We start from the raw sequence: 12,391 nt of genomic DNA, 5'->3' as shown, positions 1-12,391 counted from the left end.
ATTGCAATATTCTGAATGTTTTTTGAGATGAGTGTAATTACTCTATCCTGATTAGCAAGCCGAGAACAGTTCCTTACCTTATGATCCATTTCACCACATCTATAACAACCCCCGGAAATTCGGTAACAAACTCCTCGGTATTTCTTACCACATTCGTTACATGTTGGTGCTGTATTCCTTGTATTTTGCTTTTTAAATGATCTTCTCCTTAGGAAAAAGCCATGCCTCTTGCTTTCCTTTTCAGATTGCGCTAGTGGCAGCAAAGATTCTTGTCGTAGCGATAATTGATGATGTTGTTGTCTTAGGATCTCTGTCATTCCTTGTACTATACCTTCCAATCTATCAAGTCGGGCTGTGAAAGGCTCTTTTAACTCATTTTCCCTTGCTTCCTCCATAATCTAGTCACGCTTGTATTACGCCATGCCAAGTACAGAAATAAAAATAGATACACATAGGCATACATTTTAGGTATCGTCAAGACACAAAAAATCATATGCATAACACATGACTACATACTTATCATGCTGAATACGTACCAGATAATTGCACATTTAACTATATTCATAGTCCACATATACACCAATTTGCCTAATCAAAATGCACATAAACAACAATTTATGATTCACGTGTTCATATACTTGCATTGTAACAAAACAACACTTGCTTGTACACATTCACATGGCAATTCATATCTCATGTTCGCATAATTGACAAGATCAGAATCATATATGTGGTTAATAATCATATTTCTACATGTATTCCACATAGGTCATATTCAATATCAGAATTAGCATAACACAAGTGCATATAACTTCCATTCTCATAGTTCCCGTTCTCATTTCATGTCAAACATATTCACGCAGTTCATAATCATAGGCCAATAATTCCTTACATTTTTCACAGATTTCAGTTCAGTTTAGATATATTCCTTCAAGTCAAATGCGTTCACTTCATTTCATTTTCAAATGTCTTCACAAAAGTTCACATCGTCGTGTTCATGACAATTCACACACTCACACACACCAATGCAATGCCCCTAAGTTTTTTCTAGGATACCCTACAAATCATATGGACATGTGTGTGAGGAAGTAACTCGTGCTCTGATACCAACTGTCACAACCCAAACCTGCCCCTAAAAGTTTAGGCCATGACCGGCCTACACTTTGGCCTCAAAACAAAATTCTAACAAAATATTTTATTCCATAACAGGGCCTAAAGCAGAAGCAAACAAATAACAATGTCCATTGAGCTTTTGCATGCATGCCAAGATCTTTTAAACAACATCAAGTCATATAAAGAGCTCACATATATAGTTCATATAGTTACAAGTCCAAGTCATGAAAATTTATACAAAGAGTTAACATCTCAAAATTCATATATTAACCAAGTGTTTAACAAAAGCTACCAAAGGCTTGACCAAAAATGTGGCATTGAGGAACTCCTCAAAAGACAAAAGGCCCTAATTGTGGAGGCTTAACAAATCAGGTCCACCAAAAGTTTCCTGAAGCTGACCTAAGGCTGACCTCCAAGCTGATCACCTACATAAATATATTTAAATACAGAGTGAGCAGGGCTCGGTGAATAATAATAATGTAAGAAGGTTCACATATAAATAAGCATGTGTCTTGAATAATATTTATATAACATATACATGTCTTATTCACAATCACATTCCAGAACGACCTCGAGCCCACATAAGACGAAACGGCCTTGGGCCCAATGGAACACGGAACGACCTTAGGCCCAACATAATACACAACGGCCTCAAGCCCAACAAATACATAATGGCCTTAGGCCTAACATAAGACACAACAGCCTCCTACCCACATATGAACAGTTGTTCGGAACATTATAGTTAGATGGAACATCAACATGTCCCCAACTCCCTCGGCTTTAAGCCATGAGTTATAAACAATCCATATCATCATAGGGTAGATGGAACATCGACATGTCTCCAACTCCCTCGGCCTTAGGGCCACGAGTCATAAGTAGTCCACATCATAATGGCCTCAGGCCCAGTATTCATAGCTGAAGCGGAACAACCTCGGGTTCATTTCATTTACCATTGTTCAATCATGGCCATTAAAACATAATTCATATAACGTATGCCATTCACGATTAAGATATGGAAAGCAAAAGCAAAAGCAAAATTACTTAAATCGAACCTATTGTTACACTACTATTACTCACAGGGATTTAGTCGAGCAACGATCCCTTCCAGCAAGTGACCTACATGGCATACACACACATCGATAAGCAATGTATTCTTTTCTTAGCTTCTATTACTTAATAATTCTTCCATTTTGTTCACTTCCTATTCATTGTTAAGAATTTTGGAGGGAGTAAATATACACATTAACAGATGCAGAGGGTCAAAAAGGGTCACAGAAGTTGACAGAATTTCCCCCCAATTCCCGCACATGCGGAAGTCCCTTACCACTCCCGCACGTACGGCCCCGCACGTGCCTTGATTTCAAAATGTCGAAGTTGCTTCCCCTGTTTTTCGCACATGCAGCTGTGCATGCCGTACGTGCGGCTACGAGCCCTACACGTTCGGTTCTGGGCTCTATTTGTGCAGTCTGAAAACCCAACAATTCCAACCTTTCCAAATGTATTCCTAAGGCTCAATTCAAGCAATTTCATTTCAAAAAATGACATATAAACATGGTAAACATGAAACTCAAGCTCAATTAGATCATAACTTTAACATACAACTTTCTAACTTCCATTTTCTTCATCTTTCATATATATATATATATATATATATACATGATCTCAAAGCTTGCAAAGAGACAAAATTAGGAAATAATTCTTTACAATCCAACCCAACACAAGCTCAAAACACAAGAATCAACCCTTTGCCTAAACAAACCCAAAGATTACATGCTCTTTTCATGAGATTGGTTAAGTTTAGATCATAAGCCAAAAGCCTAGCTTTCATGAGTGCTAACGCTTCATTTTAAGACTTAATTCTAACCAATTAAAGAAAGATTTAGGATATTTGAGACTTACTTTGACCTATCTTCTTGATTTCACCCTTAAATTCCCAAGCTCCAAGCTTCTAGATTGATTCTTCTTCTTCTCTCCCTTTTCTCTTCTTTCTCTAGAACTCTCCCCTTCTCTCTCTCTCTCTCTCTCTCTCTCTCTCTCTCTACACGTTTGCCCCTTCAAAAGGATAAAGATGAACTCAACTATGTATAACATATCATATATATATATATATATATCAATAATTTAGCTTATTTGAGTCCTAGGCAACTTAGTTAAGAGTTTAGCCTAAATAAATGCAATTAATTCATTATGAATTAAATTTTTACAAAACTTCGTATTATGTCCTAAAAATCATGCTAATCATAATTGTCAAGTCAATTTCGGTTTATCGCGCCTCTAAGACTTTCAATTTCCAGTCCAAAGGTCACAATTTCAACAGATTTTCTTATAACCGACAGATACAACCCCATAAGCACATAATTCACACATTTAAACATGGAATTTCATATCACACATATAATCACACATATAAGCACACAGATAATGAGGGAATTAGAGTATAAGCAGCATATGAGAGAGTCGAGTTATTACAAAATGAATGAGGAATTAAAGAGGGTGATGGAATTAAGAGAAAATAAAGAGATAGAGAGGAAAAGAGAAAAGCCTTAAACAATGGAGCTATAAGCTTTCATACACTGATATTCCATATTTCCATATACCAAAACCATCCCAAAAATTCTGTGAGAGCCAAATTCAAGAGCCTTAATCCAAAAGAGAGTGAGTGTCATTGAAATGAGAGAAAAATATAGAGTTGCATAACTCTTCCCCCCCCCCCCCCAACACACACACACACTCTCTTAAATAGCCTAAAAACACCATTCTAACTAGAATTTTGGATTTTCAAACTGATAATTGATAACACACTTCTTAAACTTGAGGGTGATCAAATAGAAGTTTAGAAATCAAATCCTTTCTTGGAAGGTAAATTTTGCACACTTTTCATTTTCTTTTACTTTCCTGCATTTTCTTTATTCTATTACTTTTCTTGCTTTGATTTCATGTTATAGACTTGTTATAACCTAATTGGAAGTGGTTAGTTCAGCCACTTGTATATTTTCTATTTGTTTTCTGGTGTTTGAAGCAAAATAGTGTTTTCGGCCTGACCTCATTGACCAACCCGCCAACTTTTTGGCCGGCCAGCCACTTTTTCCTGCACAGAACCCAGTAGCCTTCTGGTGTCGAGTAGAACAGTCTCTGATGATCTCCAAAGCCCCCTGCAGCTTCTGTTTTTATTGTTTTTTTTTTTTTAATTAGAAAGTGTTTGTGTGGATTTAATTTTGTTATAATATTTTTCCTCTCCCTCCCTATTCGGATTTGTAATATTCAAAACGATGTAATAATTTCTCATCCCCACTTCTTTCTATCCCATTCTTTCATTTGCTTTCCATATTCTATAAATATGTAGTATATCATGATTGTCATCTTATCCGTGCTTTGCATACATGTATCATGCCTTAAAATTCGGCTAAATTTGCATCCGTGAGTTTAATCGATTATTATGTGATTTTGTGCGCTACCTCATGTCTTGAGATGATTCACATGTTATATAATAAAAGCCAAATCTTTAGTTGCATTTCATGAGTGAATTATATTAGGATATTGTGTATAGGATCATACATGTTTTTACTAACTTTCTTTTGTACCTATTTGCGGGACATCAGTAAATATGTAAGTTTTTGTGCTTTAGCATCCCTTATGTGTGTGATTTTCTTATTATGTTTAGCATCCTACCATGTGGCTATGTTCTTATTTGATATAACTCTATGCATACTGGTGGGTGAAGGTTGTGTTGTTTAGTTTGGAATAAAATTGATTTTCATGATTACACTATTCAAAACATTTTCGAAATATATGAAATCAACTGGTTCCACAACAAATAACACAGTCTATACTTGTTTTGCTTCACATAGTAAATTTTAGGATTTAATAAATAATTGGAATATGAACATATACAGTAAATAAAACTCATATCATGGTTTAGTAGAAGCCAATCTCTGATCGGATGAATGGGGGTGCTTAATTAATGACTTTCCCCTCTCATACCTAAGGTTCTGCGCCAAGCATCCTTGGTTACGATGAACAGTGGCCTTGGCACGAGTCACAGGTTTCCTAATTTTCCCAAAACACTAGGTGAAGACTCTGAGATCTGATGACGCAGTCTACTTCTGGCAAAGGGTTTTTGCAATAAAATGGATTTTCTATAAAAGTTGCTAAATCTGGACTCTTATCTACGTTTCACAGTGCACTCGTGAAACTAGATCGAAAAAATCAAGGGTCCGAACTCTTTAACATGCGCAGGTACCCCCTAGGCGGTGTTGCAGTCCCGTGACTCGTGCCAAGGTCACTGTTCGTCGTAACCAAGGATGTTTGGCTCGGAACCTTAGGTGTGAGAGAATAAGGTCATTAATTGAGCACCTTCGCTCACCTGATCAAAGATCGGCCTCTACTAAACCGTGATATGATTCTTGTTAACTTTTTATGTTCATATTTTGGTTATTTAATAAATGTTAAAATTACTATGTAAAGCAAACAAATATAAATTGTGTCATTTGTTTTGGAACAATTTGATTTCATATATTTCAAAAATGTTTTGAATAACACAATCATGAAAATAAATTTTATTCCAAATTAAACAACGTAACCTTCACCCACTGGCATGCATAGAGTTATATCAAATAAGCATATAGCCAGATGGAAGGATGCTAAACACAGTAAGAAAATCACACACAGGCGGGATGCTAAAACACAAAAACTTACATATTTACCGACATCCCGCAAATAGGCACAAAAACAAAATTAGTAAACATGCATGATCTTGTATACAAGATTCTAATGCAATTCACTGATGAAGTGCAACTAAAGATTCGATTTCTAGTATATGACATGTGAATCATCTGAAGACATGAGGTAGCACACAAAATCACATATTAAATGATTAAACCCACAAATGCAAATTTGGCCAGATCTTAAGGTATAAAGCATAGATGCAAGGCATGGATACGATGAGAAGCATGATATACTACATACGTACAGATAGGGAAAGCACATAAAAGAATGGGATAGAAAGAAGCGGGAGTGTGGAATTATTACAACACTTTGAATATTACAAATCCGAATAAGGGATGAGATAAATAAAAATATTACAACAAAAATATCCTCATAAACTCTCTCTAATTAAAATAAAATAGAAAAACAAAAGCTTTAGGAGGCCTCAGAGACTAACGGAGACTGTTGGGTTCTGTCCATGAAAGGTTGGCCAGCCGGCCAAAAGATGAGCCGGCCAGCCATAAAAGTACCAGATTGACCAATAAGCCAATCAGGTCAGGTTAAAAACTCTATTTTGCTTCAAACACCAGAAAAACAAACAGAAAATATGCAAATGGCTCAACTAACCACTTCCAGTTAGCTTACAACATGTTTATAACATGAAACTGAAGCAAGAACAAGTAATGCAAGAAAGAAAATGCAAGAAAGCAAAAGAAAATGAAAAGTGTGCAAAATTTACATTCCAAGGAAGGATTTGATTTCTAAACTTCCTTTTGATCACCCTCATATTTAGGAAGTGTGTTCTTAATTCTCAATTCAAAAATTCAAAATTCTAGTTAGAATGGTGTTTTTGGGCTATTTAACAATGTGTGGGGGAGGGGGAGTTGTTCCAACTCTCTGTTTTTTCTCAATTTCAACAATACTCACTCTCTTTCAAAACTTTCTTTCCACGTTTTGTTCCGAATATTTTCGTAGTGTTCCGAGGCTCACTTTTAAACTTCAAAGTAAAACTTTTTCTGAGGAAATCGAGTAAAGAACAGTGTGGAAATAGCAGGAAAGGATGATAATTCTGTCAAAAAATCCTGTTTCGTGCAAAATAGTCAACCACGGTCAACTTTTTTGGTCAACCGGCCAATTAAGTTAATTAGCTGGCCAACCAATTAGTTGGCCAATAGAAACTGTAACACCGCTCGGGGTACCCATGCGCGTTAAACAGTTCAGACCCTCGATTTCTTCTATCTTGTCTCCCAAATGCAATGTGAAACGTAGATGAGTGTCCAAATTTGGCAACTTTTATATTTAAAAAAAAAAATCCATTTTATTGCAAAAACCCTTTGCCAGAAATGGACTGCATCATCAGATCTTAGAGTCACCTCATAATGTTTTTGTAAAATTAGGAAACACGTCGCTCATACTTGGCTCAGAACCTTAGGTATGAGAGAAGAAGGTCATTAATTGAGCACCCCTGCTCACCCGATCAGATATCGGCATTTACTAAACCATAATATGAGTTTTAGTTACTCTATATGTTCATATTCCAATTATTTATTAAATCCTAAAATTTATTATATGAAGCAAAAGAAGTATAGACTATATCATTTGTTATGGAACCAGTTGATTTCATATATTTTGAAAATGTTTTGAATAGTGTAATCATGAAAATCAATTTTATTCCAAATTAAATAACACAACCTTCACCTGCTAGCATGCATAGAGTTTTATCAAATAAGCACATAGCCACATGGTAGGATGCTAAACATAGTAAGAAAATCACACACTGGCAGGATGCTAAAGCACAAAAGCTTACATATTTGCTGACATCTCGTAAATAGGTACAAATCGAAGTTAGTAAAAACATGCATGATCCTATATACAAGATCCTAATGCAATTCACTCATGAAATGCCACTAAAGATCCGACTTCTGTTATAAGACATGTGAATCATCTCAAGACATGAGTTAGCACACAAAATCACATAATCATCGATTAAACTCATAGATGAAAATTGAGCCGGATCTCAAGGCATGAAACATGTGTGCAAAGTATGGATATGATGACAAGCATGATATACTACATATTTACAAGATATGGAAAGCAAATAAAAGAACAGGATAGAAAGAAACAGGGATGTGGAATTATTGCATCACTTTGAATATTACAAATCCGAATGTGGGGAGAGGAAAATTATTACAACAAAATTAAATCCACACAAGTACTCTCTAATTAAAAGAAAAACAATAAAAACAGAAGCTATAGAGGCCTCAGAGATCGTCGGAGACTATTCTGGTTGACACCAGGAGGTTGTTGGGTTCTGTCTAGGAAAAAGTGGTTGGCAAGCCAAAAAGTTGGCTAGCCGGCCAATCAAGCTAGGCCAAAAACTCTGTTTTGCTTCAAACACCCAAAAAACAAATGAAAAATATGCAGGTGGCTCAACTAACCACTTTCAATTAGCTTACAACGGGTTTATAACATGAAATCAAAGCAAGAAAAGCAATAGAAGAAAGAAAATGTAAGAAAGTAAAAGAAAATGAAAAGAGTGCAAAATTTGCCTTCCAAGGAAGGATTTGATTTCTAAACTTCCATTTGATCACCCTCAAGTTTAGAAAGTGTGTTCTCAATTCTCAGTTTGAAAATTCGAAAGTCTAGTTAAAATGGTGTTTTGGGGCTATTTAACAGTGGGGTAGGGGGGAGAGTTATATAACTCTCTGTTTTTCTCTCTTTTCAACAACACTCACTCGTTTTTGGATTAAGGCTCTTGAATTTGGCTCTCACAAAATTTTTGGGACTGTTTTGGTACATGGAAATATGGAATATCGGTGTATGGAAGCTTACAGCTCAAATGTTTAAGGCTTTTCTCTTTTCCACTCTATCTCTCTATTTTCTCTTAATTCCATCCCTCTCTTTAATTCCTCATTCATTTCCCCCATATAGACAATGAATGCAAGCTTAATCAAGGAGGTGGGAGACAAGGTTGATGGGATGATAAGGGTGGTTGAAAATGGATGCCGCCTTTTGGGAAGAAGACAATCCTTCTTTTGACAATGGAGGCCAAAGGAAGATCATGGAGAGGGTATCTCATGCATGAATATATCAAGAAACAGTTATAATGGCATGACCCACATGCATTCAACAAGAATTCTGCTGAAATTGCCCTACTTCTGGGCAAATTAGCCGATCGGCCAATTATTGGTTAGTTAGCCAAAAAACCTTGGCTGGCAGGCTAATTTCTTGGTTGGCCGACCAATTAAGTTGGCTAGCTGGAAGATGGCCGACCAGCTAATTAATTGGGCAGCTGGCTAGAAAAGTTAGCCGTGGCTAACTATTTTGCACGAAACAGAATTTTTCGACGGAATTATCATCCTTTCCTTCTATTTCCACACTGTTCTTCGCTCAATTTCCTTAGGGGGGAGAAAAAAAAAAGGTGTCATTTTGGTGTTTAAAAGTGTGCCTCGGAACACTACAAAAATATTTGGAACAAAGCATAGAAAGAAGATTTCAAAAGAGAGTTTTGAAAAGGACTTAAGCACGTAATCTCCTTCTCTCAAATTCCAAGATTAGAATTTCTTGCCGGCCTCCATTGGCTTGAGAAACGACCTAGTTTGAAACTTCAATAACATCTGACCTTCTCGCCCCTAGTTCAAGGGCTACTTCCAATCTGGCTATGCAAGCCTCACACTTTGGTTGACCATTAAACATTCTGAATCAAGGTTTGAAAGCTAGGGGATCAAGTCCCAAGGTCGAGAGGGATCCTATGCTGTATAATCTCAAGATCAATTCTAGGAATGCCTTTGTGAGGCCATACAAAAACATTTTTTGAAATCTTTTAATAAAGCGACTAGTCGCTCACGCTCCTCTGAGACAATGTAGAACCAATCTGGACTGAGCCAGGATCCTTCTCAATACCCACATTAACAGCAATGATCTCATCCATTGGGCTTAGCGCACCTCTCTTTCCCTCAGTTGATCAAAGTTTACAAATCCCGATGAATTCCTTCCTCTTCATTTTTATCAAAGTTTTGGAAAAAAGTTTTTTTGGTCAATGCATTGATTTAACGGCACAGAGAAGTATGCAAAAATTACTGCATTTTTATTCAAAACTCCTGGCTCAGTAGTTGAAATAGACTCGAAAGCAAAGAAAAGACAGACACATATAGGACAGTGATGTCCGAGTTATCACCCCTAAAATCACTAGAATCTAACTAACAAGACCGACTCAATCCTAATTCCAGCCCTATAGACTTGGCAGAATCAGGTTCAGACTCAACACTCAATTCAGAAAATAAAGTGAAATCATTCTCAAATTGTAAAAAACAATGCATGCCATCCACCACGTCTGGAACGAAATATGTGCAATCAGTAAGTGGTCCATCCTCGACCATAGAAATGATCACAATATCCCCTAGTTTATTGGTTGCGCGCTAGTTTCAAAATCTATCATAGATTCAGCCAGTGCCAGACCCAGAACTTCTTCAGTGCTTCTTTGCTTCTTGATCAATCCATGGCTCAAGAAAACCATAAAGAGGGAAATGCATGCCCGTGAGACTATCTGCCATAATGCCAAATTCTAGCTCCAAATCATCTGCCACCACGAGGTGTTGGGATTTTGGCTAAAATCAAGGTGCGTATATCATGAATAAACCAATGATTTCTAGAATAAGAACCTCAAGCTTGGTCGAATGGGAAAGTGTGATGTATATGCTGGTGTATGGATTAGGTTGGGGTTAGGAAGGGGTGGTATTCTATCATGGGGTGGCAATGGGTTTGATGTGACATTGGGCTTTTGAGGTGGAGCTATTGTTTTGTTGTCAATGAGATCTTAAATCTCATGACAAAGACGATAGTAACGATCAGTGTCATGTCCAGGCTGTTAGTGGAAGGCACAGTGTTTGATAGGTTCATGTTTGGCTGGGAGTAGATCGGGAAGTGGTCGAGGGTCAAGAGGTTTAAGATACCCCCTTTCTATCAAGATCCTCATGGCTTTGGTAAGGGACATATAGAGAGGGGTAAATGCTCTGGTTGAGGTTCGGGCTGGGTTGGCTGAGGGATTGGCTATTTTGGCAGTGGTGACAATGTTGATCTTTGAAGGTATGCAGCAATCTTCCATGCAGATTTTTGACCACCATACGGACTTGATCTTTTTCCAAAGGTCGGCTTGTCATCATGGCTATTTTTGCCCTCTACCTGGTGATGAATGCCATGAAGCTCTCGTTGGGCTCTTATTGAGTCACCTCCAATTCCCAAGTGGTTGCCTCAATTTGAGTTTTATAAGAATACTGGGTGATAAGGGCCTCAGCTAACTCTTTCCAACTTTGTTTTATTGAGTCCTCCAGCTTGGAATACCAGATGGCAGCTACTCCTGACATGGTTCTTCCGAACAATGAAAGCTTTTGAGCCCGAAATACGCCCATGGGCTTCAAAATGTCTGAAAAGAGGCAAATATGAACCATAGGATCACCAACCCCATCAAATCTATCCGTGTGCAGCATTTTGAACCACTCAGGCAACCTCACAATTGTTTCTATAAGCCCATCCTCGATGTCTGGAATGGAGTTAATCCTTTGTGATTTTTTGAACATTTTCTCCAATTTGGATATTTTCAACATAGCCGGGTCAACTTCATCGATATCTGTAGAAAACAATCCTCCCATTGGTTGTGTGAGAACCCTCAAGTCTTCTTGCAAGTTGGGCTCAGGAAGTCCCTCAGCTGGCAGAGGTGGTTCTAGAATCAGATGAACCACTAGAGATGGATGAGATACAGAAACCCCAAACGGGTGTTGCAATTCAGCAAGAGCCTCCATGTTGGTGGCAATCTTGTTGGTAATAGCATTCATGCTTCGTTGAAGGGATAACAACATGTTTACTATATCTGCCAGAGGTTGGTCCATTACTGTTGGAGGTTGGTCCGTCACTACTAGAGGCGGGTCCATCACTACTAGAAGTGGGTCCGTCACTACTGGAGGTTGGTCCATCACCACTGGAAGTGGGTCCATCACCACTGAAGGTTAGTTCACCACACAGAAGGTGGATTCATCATAGATCCTTGAAATTCCAACTGGCAAGGTTTTGACAATGAGGTTTTAACCTTCCTCCTTGTAACTGGCGGCAAAAGAAACTAATGCTAGCTGCCCTTGAACCAAATATGTGGTTCTACTAAGTTTACCAGAGCGAGTCCCCAAAACTTGGAGAATATTAGACTTTTCCGAAGCTATAGTACTACGACTAGCTAGTAAAAACAAAACGAAACTCCCAATCAGAATTTCGATAGCATTTCGACGGCTCAACTAATCATTATGCATATTGAACTCAACCTCTCAAAATGATATGTCTGGCCCACTAATCATATTTGAGAACCCCAAATCCCATACATTGCGCATAGTAAGAAAGAGAACAAACACCCCAATGAAAGGTTGGGTTACCCTGTCCTAGCTTTGAAATGATCTAGGGTTTCACTATTCACACAAGTGACATCACACATCCTAGCATGGGGTAGCATCCTGCCCTAATTTGGATGTTGCTAGAGCTTATTACACACACTAGGTTAGTCTTTGGTCAAAAAGGGTACCTCACCAAGATA

Source organism: Camellia sinensis, chromosome 10 (genome assembly GCF_055761805.1).
Source record: "Camellia sinensis isolate YWXY chromosome 10, ASM5576180v1, whole genome shotgun sequence".
In the NCBI taxonomy this organism is placed as follows: Eukaryota; Viridiplantae; Streptophyta; class Magnoliopsida; order Ericales; family Theaceae; genus Camellia; species Camellia sinensis.
This window is presented reverse-complemented; position numbering follows the sequence as displayed.